The sequence below is a fragment of the Ochlerotatus camptorhynchus genome, unplaced genomic scaffold (assembly GCF_037179485.1).
Source record: "Ochlerotatus camptorhynchus isolate MF236.1 unplaced genomic scaffold, CSIRO-AGI_Acam_v1.1 ptg000425l, whole genome shotgun sequence".
Taxonomy (NCBI): Eukaryota; Metazoa; Arthropoda; class Insecta; order Diptera; family Culicidae; genus Ochlerotatus; species Ochlerotatus camptorhynchus.
Window position 1 is genome coordinate 516,389 of NW_027040911.1, and position 18,647 is coordinate 535,035.

The following is an 18,647-nucleotide window of genomic DNA, read 5'->3' on the forward strand; positions in this document are numbered from 1 at the left end:
GTGAAATATGCCAGACAAATTCAAAATCTAGCACAATTCTTTCCGATCTGGCCCGATACATGTTGAAAGTTTTATCAAAATCGGAGGGGCTCGTGCCAAGTCGTTGGCTCATTTGTCAGATGTTTCCTACTAAAGATAGAGCGTACAGTATTCTCAGATTTTATGTGTGTTTGCATTGAATTAATTTCTTTTGGATAAATAAGGCAATAATAGACCACAAGAAATGTACCAACAAATAGAACTTTAACTAATCATGTTTGTATTAGGGGAAATGTCGGCTTCGGCAATACCTTAACCTATTTTCGTCAGGGGGTAAACAACAACCTTGAGAGCTCAATGTTGGCATGTGGAAACATTGTATTTTAGGGCATCTAATTTGAGTGTTCTAGGATTTTGTCTACCCCCTGACGATAATAGGTTAAGGTATTGCGAAGCCGACATTTCCCTTAATTTATCCGTGGAGTTAACGATTTAACGCATGAAGTAATACAAACATGCTTAAAGTACATATAACTCTAGATGGGAGCTTACCATCAATCATGCTGTCATTGGTCTAAAGGTACAGTAGCAACACCTCCCCTACCCGTGTCTCCTCGAGATCGTTAAGTTGACGATGACAGGAGCACATACAGGTTTCCACATATCGAAGGTACGTGAGCAAATCGGCGATCATCTCTTTTGCCAGTGGTGGCGGTATCTACCCCTCACCATCCCTCCCCAACAGGGGAGTTAGATAAAGGAGATGATCAACCCGATTCGTGCCTCAACTCCTCATTTATCGTATAAAATAACCACTTTAAGTCTAATATTTGACGTTAAGCATCTCCAACTAAACAAATTGAAATTTTTAATACATAAGAAGACAGTGCCAAGTCAAAATCTTATGTCATATCTTTAAACGAAGACAACATATCAAGAAGACTGGAAACTCTTGAGCTTTCTTATACAAATTCCAAAAGACAGACGAAAATTCAACATCCATCCCTAAAAGACTAAAAGGGGCTACAAAATGGTGAGTTGATAACCTGAAAGGAGCGTGGTACCTAGGCTGTGTTCCATTTGGTGAATATTCACTTAAATTTGACATTTCGAAACTAAATTATACACGGAAACAAATCCGATTCCATTTTCATGAATAAAAAATCATGAAATGAAAAAACTTGCCATCCCATGAAGTCGTAACAATGATTCATGATTTTGTCTTGGAAATTCATGATTTCATAATGCAGTGGAATCAAGACCGCTACAAGCGTTACACGTACTTGGCGAACCGTATTCATAAACCACACTACATAGGTATCTGTTATACACCTTTTGTCTTCCATTTTATACAAGTACTGATAGTCTAGTGGTCAAAGTATGGGTTTAATGATCTCACGGTTCTTGGTTCGAATCCAGTCTGACGCTTCTTTTTACATTTTTTGGTTAAAAGTTAAACCCATGAATTAGCTAATGATTTCAACTCGGATGATCCATGATTTTGGGAATGTTTGCTGCGTTAAGGAAAAGTTGCTCATGATATCATGAATATTATTCATGGTGTATTTTCATAACATGAAAATACGCCGTGTTCATGAAATCATGAGTCATTTTTCTCATTTCGGAGATCAGATTTTTTCCCGTGTAATGTTTGAAAATCCCTCTGTTGTTGATCGTCCGATTGCCGAGAAGGTGTTTGTCAAAATTGATGCCTGGTCTGTCAGAAATAAGTCTGGTGGAATAGCAGGTTTATTTAAAAAAAATCCATCTGTCAAATTTAAGTAAAAAATCACCAACTGGAATCAGGGTTGCTTCACGGGAAAAAATCCGATCTCCGAAATGAGAAAAATGACTCATGATTTCATGAACAAAGCGTATTTTCATGTTATGAAAATACACCATGAATAATATTCATGATATCATGAGCAACTTTTGCGTAACGCAGCAAACATTCCCAAAATCATGAATCATCCGATTTCAAATCATGATCTAAAATTCATGGGTTTAACTTTTACCAAAAAATGTAAAAAGAATAGAATAAAGCATCAGACTGGATTCCAAGAAGCAAGAACCTTGAGATTATTAAACCCATTCTTTGACCACTAGACTATCAGTACTTGTATAAGACGGAAGACAAAAGGCGTATAAGAGATACCTATGTAGTGCGGTTTATGAACACGGTTTGCCAAGTACGTGTAACGCTTGTAGCGGCCTTGATTCCACTGCATTATGAAATCATGAATTTCCATGACGAAATCATGAATCATTGTTATGATTTCATGGGATGGCAAGTTTTTCCATTTCATGATTTCTTATTCATGAAAATGGAATCGGATTTGTTTCCGTGTTTCACTCACTTTCTATAAAAAAATGTTTTTCTGAATTAGGAAATTATTAGCTGTTATTATGATATGTTGTACTTGTAAGTTAAAAGAAGAGGTTGTAAATTATGTTTTTGAAACATGAAATTTACCAATTTTGCTTTCAGAGTGTTACAATCAGCGATTATGATTCGTGAGCGTTCACTCAGTGTGAGCACTCGTGGGTCGTAAAATCGCTGATTGTGATTATCTGAAAGCGAATTTGACAGATTTTATATGTCAAAAAATTGCCTTTTAACCTCTACTTGTATCTAACAAGTACAATAGGGGAAATGGCTCTAATGTTGGCCTATGGATCTAAGATTGGGCCCATCGCTAAAAATCTACTTTTCATCAATTTTAACTAGATGAACGCGTCATTGTGACGGTACTAATGGATATTTTGGTTGCTATTGAAAATTTAGTCGATTGCTGAATTTATGTATGGGCCCAAATTAGGGGCATTTAGGCCGACATTACATCCATTTACCCTATATCTTTATAATGTCTAATGATTTCAAAATTCTGAAATTCATTTATTTATAGCAAGTGAGTGGAAGCAAGCCCGAATGGAACACAGTCCTAGTTCCGGTCCTCACACCTCCACTAGTCATATGATTACAAACGACTACCGGCTGAAACATGGACACAGCTGTCAATAGTTGACTTAGCAAAGTGAGGAGGTGCTACGCGAACACCGGTGCGGTACACATAGCACGGCGGTAGAGGAAATGCTTCGTCAACCGGAGCGTCTGTCCACCACGGAGGTGTGGTCCAAACAGCGTCTGACTGGCATCCAGTGGCTGAATAAGAAATGCTCTTCCCCAGAAGTTACACCTAAGATGGCAGCCCCATCACGGGGATAGGAAACCTTAGGCCAACCACCTACTGTGCTCGAAATTTACAAATTGTTACAGAAACCAAAAGGGAAAGATTACAAACTGATTTAACGGCAACAACTTTTAGCGCTAAACAAAGGTTTTTTGATCTTATTTCCGTCCTACTAAGCACAACCCGCGCTTTACCTCTCTTATCTGAAATAATTTGAAAAAAAAAATGGAATACAGTAATGTCCCGATTTTGTCAGCCCCCTGATGAATTTAGGACTGACAAAAACGGGACACTGACAAAATCGGGACATTTTTTTCGCTTAATTTTTTTAACATAATATCATAATACATAATATCAAACAGCATGATAATGCAAGATTTATGTTTTAGGAATCATTCAAAATATACGAGCCCATTTAGGGGGGCGGGGGAGCTGGAATTTCAAACTTTTCGTAAGTGTCATATAAGGAAAGATATTCTTACATTGATGGTGTGGAGGGGGGGGGGGGTGGTGGTTAAATGGACTTAGGTAAGAATTGAATGGCCATGGGGATCCAGCATCCTATAGGCCTATATGCTTGCTGGATACAGTCGGAAAGCTATTGGAAAAGATCATCCTAAACAGGCTAACGAAATGCACGGAGAGTGAGCATGGATTGTCGGTGAGGCAGTTCGGATTTCGGAAAGGGAGATCAACGGTGGATGCAATTCGGACAGTGGTCGTGAGTGCCGAGAAAGCGTCTAAACAGAAGCGGAGAGGAGATCGATATTGCGCCGTGATAACGATCGACGTGAAGAACGCATTCAACAGCGCCAGCTGGGAGGCAATCGCCGAAGCACTGCATGGAATGAGGGTTCCTGATTACCTGTGTAGCATTATAAGGAGTTACTTCCAGAACCGGGTTCTAGTCTACGAGACGGACATGGGAGAGAAATCAATCCGGATCACGGCGGGTGTGCCACAAGGCTCCATCCTTGGCCCAACGCTCTGGAACGCGATGTACAACGGCGTGCTAACGCTGAAGCTGCCCAAAGGAGTTGAGATCGTAGGATTTGCGGACGACGTCGTATTGGCGGTAGTAGGCGAGACGTTGGATGAGGTGGAAATGCTGGCAACCGAGGCGATCGACACGGTTTCCAACTGGATGCAAGGAGCGAAGCTGCAGATAGCCCACCACAAAACGGAAGTGCTATTGGTCAGTAACTGTAAAGCTGTTCAGCGAGCAGAAATTACCGTCTTTGAGAACGCCATAGCATCAAAGCGCGTGCTGAAGTATCTTGGAAAGATACTCGATGACCGGCTAAGCTTCAATAGCCACGTCGACTACGCATGTGAGAAGGCGGCGAAGGCCATCAATGCGATAGCTAGAATCATGCCAAACAACTCTGGACCAAGCAACAGCAAGAGGCGTCTTCTGGCTAGTGTATCGTCGTCGATACTGAGGTATGGAGGTCCAGCCTGGGATGCAGCGCTGAAATCGAAGAAGAACCAAAGAAAATTGAACAGTACGTTCCACCTCATGGCCATGCGAGTCGTGAGTGAGTACAGAACAATTTCGACGGAAGCAGTATGCGTTATCGCCGGTATGATACCCATGGGCATCACCTTGGCGGAGGACGCCGAATACTATATGCGAAGAGATACCAGAGGAGTTCGAAAAATGGTGAGAACGGAGTCGATGGTTAAGTTGCAACAGGAGTGGGACGCAGCGGAGAACGGTAGATGGACACACAGGCTAATACCGATTCTTTCGACCTGGGTGAACAGGAAGCATGGAGAAGTCAACTTCCACTTGACGCAGTTCCTGTCTGGTCATGGCTGCTTCAGGAAGTACCTGCATCGCTTTGGATACACAACCTCACCCCTCTGTCCAGAGTGTGGAAACGTGGACGAAACGCCGGAGCACGTGGTTTTCGACTGCCCAAGATTTGAGGCAGTGCGAGTGGAAATGCCATCCCTTAGCGCGAGAAATGTCGTCAGTGAAATGTGCTGGGATGAGAGGACGTGGAGCGTCATCAGCAGGGCAGTGATGCAAATTTTGTCGGAGCTGCAGCGAAAATGGAGAGATGGTCAGCGAGTTAGCAACGCCGGCTAGCTGAGCTAAAGAGAAGAGCACAGCCCCCCCCCCCCCCCCCCCGACGAAATACTCTAGGGGAGTTCCGAATACGACTGTACAAAACAGTCCACCTCAACCAAAATTAATTGAATCATATAGGCTGACAAAATCGGGTCAAAGAGCTGACAAAATCGGGGGTAGACAAAATCGGGGGAGACAAAATTGGGGGCTGGCAAAATCGGGTCACCACTGTAGTTCTGGAATAGATGACTTCTAAATTTATTCACCTACCGGTACGTATGGAACCGTTGGATTTGATAAAGAGTCACAAATTGTTGAGATATTGTTTAAAATCTAATACTGCTTCTTGATTCTAAATTCGTGCTACGAGTTTCAAATCCGTCCTAACGCATTGAAATGCCATTAGATTTTCTTCGTCCTATGGATAAACGGAAAAAGGGGGATTCGCTAGGAGCGCTTCTTTTGTTTTGAGAACAATGAGCGTACATATTCATATAATGCGCTCTAACAGGATTTATGTTGCAGCTAATGAACTAACGCATTGGAACACATCTTTTATTGAGCTCTGCACGGTGAAATCATTGATATTATTGATCCTTTCTGATCGATAGAACGGGAATAGGTAATTAAAGGGTGATACGGTCAAAATTTGGTCAATATCAACTTGACGTATTTCTTTCAATTTTGCATTTAAAAAACCTGAACACCCCTCATTTTGAAGGTGTGTGTGTGTAGAATGTTGCTCCTATTTTGATTTTGGAATTCACTCTTCAGTTGTCAAAATGCCGTCCAAGCAAGAAGAGCAGCGTATCAAAATTTTGCTCGCGCATCGCGTAAATCCGAGCTACTCGCACTCAAAGTTGGCAAAATCGCTAAAAGTTGCCAAATCAACCGTTACAAATGTAATTAAAGTGTTTGGGGAACGTTTGTCGACAGCCAGGAAGTCTGGATCGGGGGGAAATCGAAAACCGGAAGCCGCTGAGACGACAAAGAGAGTTGCCGGTAGTTTCAAGCGAAACCCTAACCTCTCTCTCCGAGATGCCGCAAATAAGCTGGGTGTATCGTCTACAACCGTGCATCAAGCCAAAAAACGAGCCGGACTATCGACTTACAAGAAGGTAGTGACTCCAAATCGCGATGATAAACAAAATACGACGGCCAAAGCGCGATCCCGGAGGCTGTACACGACGATGCTGACGAAGTTTGACTGCGTGGTAATGGACGACGAAACCTACGTCAAAGCCGACTACAAGCAGCTTCCGGGACAGGAGTTTTATACGGCAAAAGGAAGGGGAAAGGTAGCAGATGTTTTCAAGCACATGAAACTGTCAAAGTTCGCAAAGAAATATCTGGTTTGGCAAGCCATCTGTACCTGTGGCTTGAAAAGCAGCATTTTCATAGCTTCCGGGACTGTCAACCAAGAAATTTACGTGAAAGAGTGTTTGAATAAACGTCTGCTGCCTTTCCTGAAGAAACACGGTTGTTCCGTACTGTTTTGGCCGGATTTGGCATCTTGCCATTACGGTAAAAAGGCCATGGAGTGGTACGCCGCCAACAACGTGCAGGTGGTTCCCAAGGACAAGAACCCTCCCAACACGCCAGAGCTCCGCCCAATTAAGAAATACTGGGCTATTGTCAAGCGGAACCTAAAGAAGACCAAAAAAACTGCTAAGGGCGAGCAGCAGTTCAAGGCAAACTGGCTTTCTGCGGCGAAGAAGGTGGACAAGGTGGCTGTACAAAATCTGATGGCAGGGGTCAAGCGTAAGGCCCGGCAATTCGGATTTGGAAAAGCGGAAGCCCAACTGAATATTTTTCCTGAATTTTATACTAATTGAACTTGAAAAAGAAATTTAATTTGATTTTTTAAATAAACGATTTCACCGATTTACACGCGTTTTCCCTTGACCAAATTTTGACCGTATCACCCTTTACGACGAAGTAGCGCTCTACCCTGTAGTATCGGTCCAATAATGCATTATTAACCTTGAGTGTAAATGATCTTGACATAGAGCATACCTGCATTAACAAAACCTTGATATGAATTAAACAATGGATCAAGGTTTGAAAAGACATAAACAAAAGTTTATAGTAAGAAAGATGAAATGAGTCGAGAACTGGATTCACCTTTTGTAAAAAAAAAGAAGAAGTAAAGGTTGAAAAAAGCTATCTGGGGTGAAATGAGTCGAGTACTGGATTCACTTGTAAAATGTAGAGGTTGATAATTTGAGACAAGATCCGATCCGAGGTGAAATGGGTAGAATACTGCATTAACCTTGTTTTAAAAATAAAAGAAAACGATTAGCTGTGAATATCGAAATGATTATCGACATCGTATTTATTTAGAAATGTGGAAGGAGAGCATGAAAGTCGATCAAATAGCGGAAAAATGCCTTTCATCCGCTCTTAGCAAGAAAATTTTGGAAAGGGATCGTTCTTTGGAAGAAGTCGTGGCAATCGGAAAGACCATCAAAGATGTGGAATTACAGTGTCAAGAACTAGGGCATAAGGAAAAGGATAAATCAGTATTGGAAACAGTGAATAAGGTCAACTCGCAGAATTTTCAGCCAAGGAAAATTCCAACACAATTGTCAGGATATCGAGATTCGCCTCTGTGTTGATATACGCAGAGCGAACCAAGCAGTTGTCAGAGAAACTCACCCACGACCAATCGTAGAAGAACTTTTCGGTGGAATAAACGGCGCTACTCGTTTTTCGAAACTGGACATCAGGGAGGCATACCATCAGATTGAAATTTCTGAGTGTTCGAGGTAAATCACTACTTTCATTACGAAACAATTCCTGTTCAGGTAAATTCATCAGGTTTTAATTTTTTTTTTCTTATTATTTCGAATAATCAATAAACTGTACCTGCCTCATGAACTGTGTAATTTGTATTCTGTACTATTTTTAAAGAAACCTATGTGAAATGATTGCTTTACATACAGGTTCAAACGTCTGATGTTCGGAATAAGTTGTGCTCCAGAGTTATTCCAAAAGGTGATGGAATCAATCATTGCAGGACTGGAAGGAGTTGTTGTTTATCTAGATGACATAATGGTTACAGGACGGTCTCAGAAAGAACATGATACCAGACTAAATCATCTACAAAACCGCTTGCGAGAATATGGTATTCTCTTGAATGAAGAAAAATGTGTTTTTAACACAGAATTCTTAGGGTACGAATTATCCGGTGAAGGTATTCGTCCAACGGAGAGCAGGATTGCCGCCATAGCTTCGTTCAGAGAACCGGTAAATGTGTCTGAACTACGCAGTTTCTTGGGGTTAATTACATATGTCGGACGGTTTATTCCAATGTTGGCAGATAAAACTGAGTTGCTGCGCAGTTTGTTGCGTATTGGAGAAAAGTTCGACTGGAAAACTGAGCATTAGACTGATGCAAAATTTGACTTTTTCGCTCCACAATACTTAAACGATTCCAAATCGGATCCTGACTAACCTCTCAAAATTTGAACCCATTTGGTGAGAAACTGAGATGGCACAAACCATTTGAAGTTTGTATGTAAGTTTGTTTGTATACGACTCAAAATGTCTTGGCTTTTATAATCCAAAAGATCTTTGCATTGTGATAGCAGATGCAAGTCCAACGGGACTAAGAGCTGTACTCCTTCAACAGAACCAAACTGGTGAAACAAGGATCATTTCATTTGCGAGTAAAGCTTTGACGGAAACTGAAAGGAAGTACTTTCAAACTGAGAAAGAAGCTTTAGGTCTAGTTTGGGCAGTTGATAAATTTAAATTATTTTTGCTCGGAAAACGGTTCAAGCTAGTGACTGACTGTAAGCCACTGCACTTTCTTTTTAAAGCACGTACAAAACCTTGTGCAAGAATAGAGAGATGGGTATTGCGACTACAGTCGTATAGTTATGAGGTGGTATTCGAACCGGGATAAAAAGCTTGGCTGATGTTTTTTCACGGTTATTAGAGTCAAAGCCGACAGAATTCAGCGTCACGGATGAGAGTTGTATCTATCAATTAGCATTGGCTGGAATTCCACAGGCAATCACAGTTCAAGAAGTTGCAGAGGAAACGCAAAAGGATGAGGTACTGAAAAATCTTATAGAATGCTTGGATTAGATATATATCATAACAATTAAGGCTGGTAAGTTACTGTAGTAACTGGAGCACCTAGGTTAAAATGAAATGCAATTTATTTTGAATTTGGAACAAATAAAGAGTTAAAAAAAATAGTCAGGAGTAATGAATGCTATCAGGCATGGAAAATCATTTGCATTCATTTCGTGCATTCATTTACATTCATTTGCCTCTAACTTTTTTTTGTGAGCAGCATTTCGCAAAATGTTGTATAGAACGTTTGTAGGTTTTGTTATTAACTACAACTTTTGTTAACAAGTCAAATTCGTATCTCTTATGCATGACGAACCAGAGCGAACAGGAGCCGCTACTGATTTTCAGTGAATGTATTTTACATTCACTGAAAAACAGTAACATGTTCTGCCCGCTCTAGTTCGTGTTGCATAAGAGATACAGATTTGAGTTATGAGCAAAAGTTGTAGCTAATAACAAAACCTACAAAAGTTCTATGCACCATTTTGCGGAATGCTGTTGATGAAAAAAGTTAAAGGCAAATGAATGTAAATGAATGTATGAAATTAATGCAAATGATTTTCCATGATTTTCCTTCCGGAGTCGGAGAGAATTATTCACCGGAATGTGTCTCACGTTAAAAAGATATTTTCAGATACAAATGTCAACACGGATCGAATGGAAGTCACTCACTCTGGTGAAGAGAACGGTAACAACGAGTTTCTGCTTCCCAATACTAAGTTAAAGTCAGCTGATGATGTTGATTTACCTTTGGTACCGGATGAACCAGGTAGCACAACTGGTATCACTGAACCTGTACATGTCCAACCAGAAGAGGTGCCTTCTCGTCCAAGAAGAGAATCCAAGCGACCATTGTATTTTAAGGATTTTAAGATAAATGATGTTAAGTAGTTTTAAGAACGAGAGGAATGTAGTATCGGTTCAATAATTCATTATTAACCTTGAGTGTAAATGATCTTGACATACAGCATACCTGCATTAACAAAACCTTAATCTGAGTTATCTGTTTTTGGAATATGGCTTTGAGACGCAAGAGGAATAAAGAGTTAGCTATTTTCTGACTACCAACGACTCTACATACCCTACTAACGTTAGCTCAGCAGAGTAACCTGGCACAACTCGTCAGGCGCAACGTATCCCTAGTAGCACGCTTTTTGCAAATCAATTGTAGAAACTTATACCCGACTTATTTCAGTCATAAACAAGTTGCTGTAACATATTGTGATGAAAGTGTGCTACTCGGGATGAAGCTCGAAATCCTAGGACTGAGTGAAGTCCGTTGGCCGAACTTTGGAGATCACAAACCACCGTCGGGACCACCGTGGAGTTGGTTTCCTACTTATCGCTCGGGCACTGGCTGCGCTCTTCAAGTGGGAGCCTATTAATGAGAGGATAATCGTTACCGAGAACACGGACCCGAAACCTGACAATAATCCAATGTTATAGGCCAACCGATGCTGCCGAGCTACAGGATAAGGAAATTTTTAACAGTCAACTGAATGCCGTCGTGGGTGAAGTTCCAAAAGGTGACATCAAGATCTGCACTGGCGACTTCAATGCGAAGATCGGCTACGACAACACGCATTATGAGAGCGTCATCGCTCGCTTTTTCCCCGTCGACCAGTGCACAAAATCACGTGGGTTTCACATGATGGACATACCAACAATCAAATCGACCACATCTGCATCAGCCAGAAATGAAGACGGACCCTTCTTGACGTCCGGAATAAACGCAGCGCCGACATCACCTTCTAGTCGGCAAGATCCACCTACGGCTTGCACGGATCCAGTGGAGGGAGGAGAGGCTCGAATGGCAATTCAACACACACCGACTAGAAGATCAAGCTGTGGAAAGATCGTTCGTTGAAGAACTTGAGATCCGAACAGTGGATGATCCGGAAGGTGGCAGCGAGAATAATCTGGGTGAGCTGCGCGCTCAGCGAAAATAATGTATCACTGATGACACCTGATGGAAGATTGATGAGCGTAGAGAAGCAAAAGCCACGATAGAGCGGGGAGAACCAGAGGAGATAAGAATGAAGCCCAGACCTGGACATACTCATTACAGCTAAAATACTTCTTTTCTAACATTCAAAGTATTTTTATGTTACTTCATGCGCGAAGTTTGCAATTTTCAGAGTTGGTTGGAAATGCTATTTAACATGAAGCTTAAGTGTGATAATTTATTGGTGAATAGTTCCGTTAGAGTACGGCAGTATGAAAATTGAATAGATTGAGATTGAGCGAAGGGCCATTAATGCGACAGTACAAAGTCAAACGCACACCTTTTGCCTAACCCGTACGAAGTACGCGGAGAATTGAAGTATGTCTTCCACTCTACAGGCAAAAAGTGTGCACCCGCCTTTGCTCATTACTGTCTGCGGCTGTGGAATAGTGCTAGCGACGTTTCATCACCACCTAAAGCCCCTCGTTGCAGAGAGAATTTTCAGTCGATGGTGTGTTATGAAATTCTTCTTTACCCAACTATTGTGTTACTCCTCTCGTCATGACCAACGCTTCATGTTAGATAGCATTTCCCCCCTACTTTGCTAAATTATGAAACTATGAGATAATATAATAATAATTTGTATATGTAAGATGCAAGTAGAGGAGCTAAAGTTTGTGTATGACACATGAAATCTGTGACACATAAAACCAGTCAATTTTGCTTTCAGATTGTCACAATAAGCGATTAGCTATAACGAATAGTACTCATTCATGACGATTACTCATTACAGCTAAAATAGCTAATTATGACCCTCGGAAAGCAAAATTGACTGGTTATATATGTCATACACAAACTGTACCTCCTCTTCTTGCATCTAATATAAAAAAAATTATTATAATATCTCATAGTTTCATAATTTCGAAAAGTAGTATTTTAGCTGTAATAAGTGTGTTCAGGCCTGATGAAGCCCGTCAACTATATTCGGCTCTATAGAAGGTAGTCAAACGCTCTTGCTGGCGGGACAAGGGAGCGTGGGTAGACGGTAGACTGGTAGATTGGTAGACAAAGGGGATAAAGCCGCAACAACTGGCGATGTCCGCCTCCTCTACGATATCTCGCGACGTCGGAGTGGAGCAAGGATGAATTCGAAGATGTCAGTGAAAGACGCGACTGGACAGTTACTTAACATCCCACTGACGAGTTGAAACGTTGGTTTGGGCACTTCGAACAACCTCTTCAAGTTTCGACGTCCATCCAGCCATCAACATCGTGACATGATCTGCCAAGGGTATGGCGCATCACACACGTCAATTCCGAGGCCGCATTGCAGGAGATCAAAGCAGCTATCCGAAGTATGAAATCCAATAAGGCTACCGGAGTCAACTATTCTGTAATATCTGGGACACCGCGACTATTCTGGTCGACTTGAAGCAGGGCGTCTTAGTGAAGGTTCTTAAGAAGGGGGATCTTACTGTGTGTGACAACTGGGGAGGTATCATGTTACTGTGTATTGTTCGCAAAGTTCTGTGTAAAGTTATCCTGAATCGGATGCAGGAGAAGATCGACGTGACTCTCCGGTGGCAGCAGGCAGGATTCCGCGCAGGAAGATCTTGGTGGACCGTATTGTCACGCTTCGCAACATCAATGCTAATAATCACAAAAATAAACAAATGCTTCTGCTTTGTTTTCTGTTTGCTGATGACGGATGAAAACTGATAAAGAGAAGCGACACGAGAGCAGCGTTGCCAGATTGTTTTAAAGCTTATCGGTATCAAAGGTATTGAAAAATCGGTATTTATCGGTATTTACTATTTAATTAATTTTATATTTTTGCCGTTCTTGACGATGATGACGAAAATTTTGACGATGGTGACGACTGGGACTTGAGGGGAATTACTTTGTTAAACGGCTTTCTCAGTCTTAAAACAGTCTTTATTTTTTTAAATTTAATTTTTTTTTAATTATCATTGTCCTCAAATGGTGATCAAAATTGTGAGAAAGTAGTTTTTTCAATTAAAGCATATGGATATATATGGAAAATCAGCCACATCAGCCATATCAACGACTACACTATTGACAATAATGACAAACAATATTTTCACTTGCAAAAGGCCACAATCCATGGCAGAAATGTCGAGCAGATTACATCGTAGTCGTTGCAGTTTTTTAAAACTGAGAAAGCCGTTAATCATAGCAAAATTTTAGGTTTTGTACAAAGATCGGAAAATTCTGGAAGAAAACTCCGAGAATGTTTGAATTAGCTTCTGAACGAAGCTGAAAAAATATCCAGAGAAAGACGACAATAGCTCTCCTGGATGAAGTTAGAGAAGAGTTCTAAGAAAAGTTGGAAACTTCCAAGATAAGAATTGAGAAACTTGTGGCGAAAATTTAAATAACCTATCGAAAAAAAAAAACGTATGTCACATCTAAACGAAGCCAGAAAAGTTTCGGAAACCGGAAGTCAATTTTCAGAAGCAGCCATTTCCAGGGAAACCCAGAAGAAGCTCGGAAAAACCTTCCAATAGAAGTCGAACAAAAAACCTTTGGCTTATGGTCAAACTTCCAGAAGAAGACGAATTAATTTCTGGGAGAATCAATTGAACTTCCTGGAGAAGACGAAAGAAACTTCCTAAGGTAGATTGGAAGAAACATCTGAAGAAAGTAGGAAACCAGAGCACTTACGAAACAAGGACATAGTTCCGGAAGAAAGAGATTCCTGAGGATGTTCTAATGATCCAGAAAATTTTCCTAATATTCATAAAACATCCCTAAAGACTCCACAATTTCCCTCAAGTTTTTTGAATATTTCTGAAATGCACTAAGGAATATTCCATAATTCCTCGAAATTCCTTAAAAGTTCTTATAATTTTCCTGAAATTAGGGGCTGTTTAGGAATTCTCTGGTCATCCTCGAAGTGCTCGGAACTTTCCTGATTATAATAAGACTAACGGAATATTTCTATTTATCTTTGAAGTTCTCTGGACTTTCTTGAAGATTATGAAATCTCTTAAGTGCTCTCACAATTTTCTTAATTTTATTGTAAAATCAGCATTGAAGTTCTCTTATCATCCCGATTTTATTAATTTCTAAAATATTGACACTGCCATTAAAAAGCATAGAACTTCCCATAAAATGTCCACACAATGTTCTAATGTTCATGTAACTTCCCTTACGTTTCCTAAATGTGCATGAGCCCCTCAGGACATTGCTGAAGTTTTCGGAAATTGCCTGAGTTTCTCGGAACTCCTTTATAATTTCAGCAATTTCATTGAAATTTATTGATTTGTCCTGATGTTCTCTGAGCTTCACTAAAGATCCTGAAAATTCCAACAAGTCAATTACAATAGAAGATTTTTCACTGATGGATCACGCATTGATGAATCCACTGGCTTCGGCGTCTTCAATGAATACTCAACCGCCTTTCGGAAACTTCAGGAACCTTGTTCCGTTTATGTTGCTGAGCTAGCAGCAATCAACTTCGCATTGGGGATGATTTCCGATATGCCCATAGACCATTACTTCATCTTCTCGGATAGTCTCAGTTCGATTGAGGCTATTCGGTTGATGAAACAAGGTAGGCACTCATCTTATTTCCTTTCAAAGGTAAGGGAGCAGATGAGTTTGCTGATCGAAAGATCATATATGATTACCTTTGTATGGGTCCCCTCACATTGCTCAATCCCAGGCAATGAGAAGGCAGACTCTCGCAAAGGTGGGCGCACAACAAGGCGAGATTTATGATAGAAGAATCTCACATGATGAATTTTTCCCATTAGTACGTCAGAGTTCTTTTTTAAGTTGGCAAAACGATTGGACATGTTATTCTCTTGGGCGGTGGTTACATTCCATTATTCCAAATGTTTCTTCGAGAGCGTGGTTCAAAGGTCTGGATGTAAGTCGGTGATTCATTCGAGTGATGTCAAAACTTATGTCCAACCACTACTCGCTAGACGCACATCTCTATAGAATAAACCTCGTTGACAGCAATATATGTAGGTGCAGAACCGGTTATGATGACATCGATCACGCAGTTTGGTATTGTCCGGGTAATGACGACTCCAGAGCACGACTATTGGATACCCTAGTGGCCCAAGGTAGACAACCCTTCCATGAAGTAAGAGATATATTGGGAACACATGATCTTCCCTACATGCAAGCGATCTACGAATTCCTTTGTTTGTCTTATGTTAGAGTTTGATGTGACCATCCCCTCAATTCCAAACAATTTCCAGCCATTGTGTCCCAGTCTTATTATCCCCCTGTTACTGTGCTACTTGCCCCTGCCCAGCCAGGATTTAGTCAACCGTCCGAGAGTAGTATCTGAAGGAGGCTTCAGAAACCAGTTTCCTACCTAGCTCCTTCCAATCGAAATTGTTACCCATTAACCTCGAGCCCGCCACGAGTAATTGGTACCGAATACTAACCTAGAACTACTGCTATTTAAGAAGTAAATTCAAACATTACTGAGTTTGGCTCCGCAAAGTGTCACACACGACTGAGCTTAGTAAATAAACGAAATATTTAAAAAAAAAGTTCCTGAAAACCATTAAATTTACCACGAGAAGGTGAAAGAATCATTCGAGCTAAGGCTGAAGAAGCTTGCAAGGTAATGTGGAAGAAAATTGCAGGGAAAGTTGGATGAAACTTCAGGAAATTTAAAAATGAACAAAATCTTCCGGAAGTTAAATAATGTTTAAAAAATATTTCTCGATTCCCTAGGAATTACCGGAAAGAGTAATCGACTATTTCTCGATTGATTGGTAGCCAAAATCGGTGAGAAAATGCAAACATTAGTGGAAAGAGTATCAAACATAAAGGCATCTTAAGAGATGATTGTTTAGAGCTTTGAAGGCCAAAAAAATATGAGGTATTCAAAAAGATACAAGTCTCTAACAAAAAATTTCTCCGAAATTCGAGCGCGGGTAGGCAATAATAATTTTGATTATTTAAAAAAAAACGGTATAAATCGGTATAAAATCTTAAAAATCGGTATTCTGAGGAACCTTATCTGTATATCGGTATATAGTTTGGAAATCGGTATATCTGGCAACGCTGCACGAGAGTCAAGCGCCATTATGACTAGTTTCAATGAGTGCAGATATAAATTTACACGATGATGTAAATTCACATTTTTAAGAATTGAAATATATGTGTACTTGCGTGATCGCCTAATTAAGAATTCGTTTACACGCAAAAAGGTATTAATTTATAAAATAAGTAATTTTGCTTCTTAGTTGTTTATATTTGAAACCATGCCAAGCAAATCGAGCAAATAGACACGCTAACAATTTACTTTGCATTTGAGAAACACTTCCGAGTATTCTAACATTGAAAACATACCTTATGCAACAGTTTACAGCTACTTTATGTATATTACATTGATTACTATGTGACATTGGTGCACCAGAGGCTCATTCCTGGATCCAAATTTTGTGACAAATCTGGCGTCTGGCAAATTCATATGCATTTCAATTTAGCAAAATTCCGTGGAATCAAAAAAATTACAGCGATGTTACAAAATCATTCCGCCTAAACCTTACAATGAAACGCATACCCCTACTTCGAACAGTCTATGCCGCTGCCTTGTTATGACAAAGATGTGAAGACCAAGGTATGTGACCTGTTTTCAGTCTGCACTTCTTCAAATGAGTGAAAACAAACTTACAGCATGCAAATCAACAAGTAATTCCTGTATCTGCTTCAACCGGTATTCGTTCATATCTTCTCAGCGTAGTTTGCTTCAAAGATGCATCGACTTGCACGCACGACAATAAATAGTCCCAATGCCCCCAACGAGCAGATATGTCTTAATTTTGAAAACATTTGAAATTATGTGAAGAAGTGTTTCAGATTTTCAGAATAATACTGAATAAACCTTTTTATTTTCCAAGACTTTGCAAAATATTCCAAACAATTTGGAAAATCAGACAAAGGTCCCAAATCATACCTTGCCCCAAATGGCACACATCTACGTTCCTCCCTTTTTTTTTCCTTATCAAACACTCGAATCTGATTACCCCACTGACATCGAATGCCTTTACCACGCTACTTACAAGACACCTTTCTTTTCCTATAAAGCGACCTGAGCAGTCTGGGACTATTCGACGAGTCGCTCCCCCGACCGGCCTCTGCCGTGCCGTGCTCCACTAAAAACAACCGTTCAGCTCCGAAGAAAGTAAGTGAAGTAACTGTTGTTCATAATCGGTCGCGTGTCATATTTTTATACGACCGAGCTTCCTGTGAATGTCGTCCGTCCGTCCGTCCACCCAAGAAAACACCCAAAGCCACGCACAAGAAACCAGAAAAGTGGGTTTGCAAAATCAGCTACTGGGAAAATATTAGCATCTACAAACAAATCACTCACTTTGGGTACTATCAATTTGAACAATGTATGGGGATTTCGTCGGTCTGCTTTCACTTTGTTGATTAGCAGCCTCTTCGCATCCTCTTATCAAGCTGGTTCAATAACAATTCACATTCGCCGTTCACCGTGTGGACACTTATCACCGATGTCGTGATCCTTGGGAATAACCAATCTGCCAAATTATAACAACACTTCTACCGGGGATCATTCGTAGTCTTGTGACTGGGAAATTTTTCTTCTTCTTCGTCCTCTACCTTATCGGACCCGGAATCGTCACACTTGTCACGCGTGCCGTGGTTACATTCACCAAACGGTTACAATTTATTCGCACACCTTCACCTGCCCACTTCAGCTCCAAAACCAAACACAAGCACTATACTGACTGAGCTGACTGCAGAAGAGAAATCGCGTCCGAACGATCCGACCGATCGTTACCAACTGAGCGAAGCTCCCTTTTGATGTTAAATTTTTATATAGCATCACATGCATTCTGGCACCGACGACGATGCACGCAAAAGCTCTTCTCCAATTCCAGTCCCCCCTGAATGGCATCGCGGTGGAGCACGTGGTGGCGGCGGTGGTGGTGCAGGTGTGTGTTTGTGTGTGTATGGATTAGTGGAGACAACAACAGAGACGCTGCCTTCGGCGAGATTCGGGATGGAAACAGACATCAGATTCGTGCTGGGGTACTCCGGATGCTGGACGATTAGGGTAAGCGAATTTTTCACAGTATGCTGAAGGTGTTAGTGAAAATTATGTAAAATTTCAGAGTCCGTAGTTCGTACATATACGACAGAGTTTGAAAAAAGAATATAGTTTGAGAGGTGTAGGGCCGTTAGGCCGAATGGGTAATTACACACTTAAGGTGATACTCTAAGGAAGCCTTAGCGTGAAACTTCAAAGCACAAATGTCAGCTTCCACAAAACATACAAATTTGAAATTGCTACTCTATGTTTTTAGTAGCACAGCAAACAAGGAGTAGCAATTTCAAATTTGTATGT

General features: G+C 40.8%; 1 protein-coding gene across 2 annotated transcripts in view; it reads right to left on the bottom strand.

The window, feature by feature from the left end:
* The window catches only part of LOC135711206 (carboxypeptidase D), a 54,894-nt gene extending 36,838 nt beyond the window's left edge, over positions 1–18,056 (bottom strand). The window contains exon 1 of one of the 2 annotated variants that reach the window (XM_065233987.1): positions 17,646–18,053. The gene's annotated coding sequence lies outside the window, so the exon portion shown is untranslated. Of the gene's footprint in view, positions 1–17,645 lie in introns of both variants that reach the window. The other variant, XM_065233986.1, reaches the window with a different exon arrangement.
* Between the last annotated feature and the right edge of the window lie 591 nt (positions 18,057–18,647).